General features: G+C 42.7%; 1 pseudogene; it reads left to right on the top strand.

Annotated features, from left to right (window-relative positions):
- Nucleotides 1-303: 303 nt before the first annotated feature.
- On the top strand, nucleotides 304-625 carry LOC118857658 (annotated as a pseudogene).
- The last annotated feature ends 4,008 nt before the right edge of the window (nucleotides 626-4,633 follow it).

Genomic DNA, 4,633 nt, shown 5'->3' with positions numbered 1-4,633 from the left:
TATTCCAATGTGTTGCGCTATGGTACATTTTGTGCTGACATTTTTAAAGATAATAAGCTAAAGTGATGTGGATGGTTCTGGCTCGCTTCCTTTGAAAACTTCTAAAACCAAACTCTTGGGCTGCGGGGAAGTGGGGGAGAAGTGTTGCCTTCTATACAAAAGAGATAGTCTTTAATAAAATATTTCTCTCCATAAATAGTGATTTTGCTCAAAGGCTGTAAGCCTAGCTTATCATCTAGATTTGCACTTACATTGCTAAATTAGGCTAGAGATGGAGAGAAAGGAATTTGGAACGCAGGCGGCGCCGGCGTTCTCTAATCCTGCAGCGGTCTAGTGGGTCCGGGACAAAGCCGGGTCTCCAGCCATGGCGCTCAAAGTGCATGTGGTTTACTGCGGTGCCTGAGGGTACAAGCCCAAGTATCTGTTGCTGAAGAAGAAGCTAGAGGATGAATTTCCTGGCCTCCTGAACGTCAATGGTGAGGGGACCCGGGAGGTCACCGGCTTCTTTGAAGTAACAGTTGCTGGAAAACTTGTATATTCCAAGAAGGCCAGACATGGCTTCGTGGACTCCTCAGATAAATACCTGAGTATTGTGGCAGAGATCAAGGCTGCCCTGGGAAGTTGAGGCCTGAAGGCAGAGCTCAGGGGCCTTGTCCCCATCCCTGCCCATGATGCTTTATGATGGGAAGGACTGAAATGTCCTCTGGATCCCAGGTTCTTCCCTGAATCCTTGCATCCGTTGGGCTGGGGCTGGGACGGGTGCCCCTGGATCCTACGCCAAGTGTGTGTGTATGTGTGTGTCCGGCCCCTTGTCCAAGGTCTCTCTGTTCTCTGGGTCTATTACACTCCTCTTGGATTTCTGCTTCTTCCTACACCAACTCAACCCAAATGCTGTCTCCCTCACTGAGATCTTCCTTCCTTAGCCCCTCCTGGGTCTCTTGTACCTTCCCTCTTCCCTGCTCAAGGGTTAGCTCTCCTGCCCAGCCTTCTGGGTCCTCAGACATCCCTTCTGCAAAATGAGAGGGAGACAGCCTTAGAGTTGCCTTGTACATTGGAGAAGGGCCTTTTCCACCTTGACTTGAGATGGAGGGAGGCTCCCCTGCCTGGCCTGGTGTGGCCCAGGAAGGCCCATTGGAAACCCAGGAAACAGTATTTACCACAAGGGCTAATTAATAAATATAAAAAGAATTATTAAAAAAAAAAGATGGAGAGAAAGAAGAAAAGGCAGGGCAATGGGTCCTAATAAGACTCCAGGTTGGTTACTGTCTATGCATTATAGGCTTAGTCATTAAGTCCATTCATTAATAGTTGATCAGTAGGACACAAAACACAGAATTTGGATCATAGTAGACTAGATTTAGATCTGGAAGGGTCCTTGGAGTCCATGCTCCTCATTTTACAAGGAAACTGAGGCTGAGAAGTCAAAGTCAAACAGGAGTAAGTAGCCAAGATAGTAGCAAGAATGAATTCAATCATCAATATTTATTAGCTAAATAGGCTAATTCAGTAGGGAGTGGGTTCCTCCTCACTAGATGTCTTCAAGAAATGTCAGGAAGCTTGCTCAGTCATCAAGGATGTTGTTAATTTTGATCCTTGTTGAAGTACAGGCTGGGAGATCCTGTGGCCTCCAGGGTCCCTTTCAGCTGGGGAAACAAAGATGAAACCTCCTTCTAGGAGTTTACAGTCTACTGCGAGTGGCAAATGAGAGAATACAGATACAGCAACTCCCTTGGCCAATGCAGATTAGTACCTGCCACCTTCTCAGCTAGGTATGTTCTTAGAGGATTGCCTAGAAGCACTCAGAGATTAACTGGGGGAAACGAACAAGCATTTATATAGCCCTACTCTAAATCAGGCACTTTACAAACATCTTCTCATTTGATCTATACAACAAAGTTGAGAGATAGATAAGTACTATTGTTATCCCCGTTATAGCATAGAGGAAACTGAAGTATGCAAAGGTTAAGTGATTTGCTCAGCCTCTCCCACAGCTAGTTGGGCAGCTATGTAGTGCAGTGGATAAGGCACTGGGCCTGGAGTGAGGAAGACTTGAGTTCAAATATGGCCTCAGACAGTTACTTACTGGCTGTGTGACCCTGGGCAAGTCCCTTATCCCCATTTGCCTCAGTTTCCTCATCTGTGAAATGAACTGAAAAGGAAATGGCATAACACTTGGTCACAAAGATTCGGGAGCGAACAAGATTTCTAAACAACAAACACCACACAGCTAGTTAAGTGTCTGAGTCTGGATTTGAACTCAGGTCTTCTTGATCTCTGGCCCAGCACTTTATTTACTGCCCTACCTGGCTGATTAAATAACTTGACCATGATACATCAGAGACATCGGAGACAGGACTTGAACCCAGATCTTGGTGTCTCTGAGGCCAGATGACTATTCACTATACCATGCTACCTCTCAATTCTAGCAAAATTGCTCCTTGGTCCCACTTAATAAAAGGTTTAAAAGTGCCATTAGCCACAGCAACCACACACTCAGGTGAAGGAGGCCAAAGAAGGGCGTCTGAGGAGACAGCCTCATGGCCACTGCCTATAGACACTTGGTAAATTGAAAGAGCCATGGGGAGGCCATGAACACCATGTGTTTTGCTTGCAGAGAGAATCTCAGGATAATCCTGCTTTTCAAATGTGCAGTAGCAGAGGAATACAGTGACCTAGCATTTGAATAGCATTACTGAGTGACCTTGGGCAAATTGCTTAATCTTTCTCTGTCTCAGACTTACACATCTAAGAAAAGAGGTTAAAAATTCCTGTTTGGAGACTCCTTTATTGATCCCTAATGAAATGAGCTAAGCACATAGTTAGGTACTACCAGCAAGACAAGTGTGTTTTTAAGGGGAATAAAAAGATCTTAAAATTGGAAAATAAGCATTAAGTGTTTATACATGCACATATGCATGATATAATATTTATATGTTTCCAATGAAATCAAGAAGAAAAGAAAGCTCAAAAAGAAATTGGGATAGGAAGGAGTTGGGAAATAAGAAAGCTCAAAACTAGAATTTATGGATTACTCTATAATTTAAACATCATTTGAAGAAAAAAACCAACAGCAACAAAACTCTTGTTAAGCATTCTTTAAAAGCATACTAAAACATTTCTAAAGAACTATCTTTGCTTAGAAAGCTACCAATTTGGCAGAGTGTCCCTCATTCTCCTCCTACTTGAAATGAACAAAAACAAACAAACAAAATACCTTTGATTGCAAATGGACAAGTCCATGATCCAGGAGCAAGAGGGGTCATCTTGGTCCTTTTCACAATGACAAGCATTAAAATCTAGGATGCAGGTCCCTCCATATGGGAGCTACCTCATTCCCTCTGACATACCCTAAAAAGGGCATGTATTAAGAAAGGATCCTGAGTTCTCCCATTGGAGTTATTATAAGGACTTGTCAGCAAAATCTGCTTTTGCCAATAAAATAAACTTTCAAAAGACAAACAAAACGTAGAAAGATTTTACTTAAGTTAGCGATGGTTGATTAATACCCAGTCACTTTGTTCCTTAATGCTAAGATATCACTAGAAAAATCTCCATGCCCTTGACACAATGTCATTTATCAGTCATTATTGTGATAATTTGATTTTTGAATCATATCTTTAAAGTAGTATTTATAGCAACCCAATTATGCTCAGACTAATTTGATTTCGTATCATAAACCCTGCTCTTATGTTGCCTGTGGTATGCAGAGAGCAGTCGGGGAGGTTCACACAGGAGACAGGCAGGCAAACAGAAGCTGCAAAGCCCCAGAACAAAAGGATTAATCCAGCCACATAGAGGACCCATGGCCAAACACGTTGTCAAGAGGTTTCCCATTCGCAACATGTGTTTGTCTTATTTGTCCTTACAGAACACAACGGAAAGTTGTCAACTCCACTGCAGGTGAGGAAAGTATGACCTAGAGGTACCAGAAATAAGACTTTGTAGCTCATTAAACCTTTATGATAACTCCCTAATATGCTTTTAATTTTGTAAAACCTCTTCAGATTTGTGAGAGTATGGGGTACAGCGTGTAGAATGCTAGGCCTGGAGCGAGGAAAACCTGAGTTCAAATCTAGCCTCAGATGCTTACTAGCTGTGTGACCCTGGGCAGCTCACTAGACCTCCGTTGGTCTCAGTTTCCTCATCTGTAAAATGGAGATAATAATAGCACCTATGTCCCAGGTTGTTGTGAAGATTAAATAAGATAATATTGGTAAAGCACTTAGCATAGTGCCTAGCACATAGTGAGCTCGGTGTGGCCTTGCTGTTTCGTTGTTTTTCAGTTGTATCCACCTTGTCATGACCCCTCTGGGGATTTTCTCAGCAAAGATAATGGTTTGCCATATGAGGAAAATGAGTTAAGCGATTTGCCTGGAGTCATACGACTAGTCAGTGTTTAAGGCTGGATTTGAACTAAGGAAGAGGAGTCCTCCTAACTCCAGGCCAGGCACTCTATCCACTACATCTCCTAGCTGCTCTAGCGCCACATAAATATTAGTTATTATTATTAACCATATAGCAACCAAGTAAAGGTGATACAGCAAGTACAATCGGCCTTTATTTTTTCAATAAAAAAGTAGGACTCGGAAAAGTCCCACTTTTACCTAAGATCACACAGCAGGTAAGGTATAGA

The sequence above is a fragment of the Trichosurus vulpecula genome, chromosome 7, assembly GCF_011100635.1.
Source record: "Trichosurus vulpecula isolate mTriVul1 chromosome 7, mTriVul1.pri, whole genome shotgun sequence".
In the NCBI taxonomy this organism is placed as follows: domain Eukaryota; kingdom Metazoa; phylum Chordata; class Mammalia; order Diprotodontia; family Phalangeridae; genus Trichosurus; species Trichosurus vulpecula.
The sequence above is the reverse complement of the archived record's forward strand: the minus strand, read 5'-3'. Positions and strand labels throughout refer to the sequence as shown.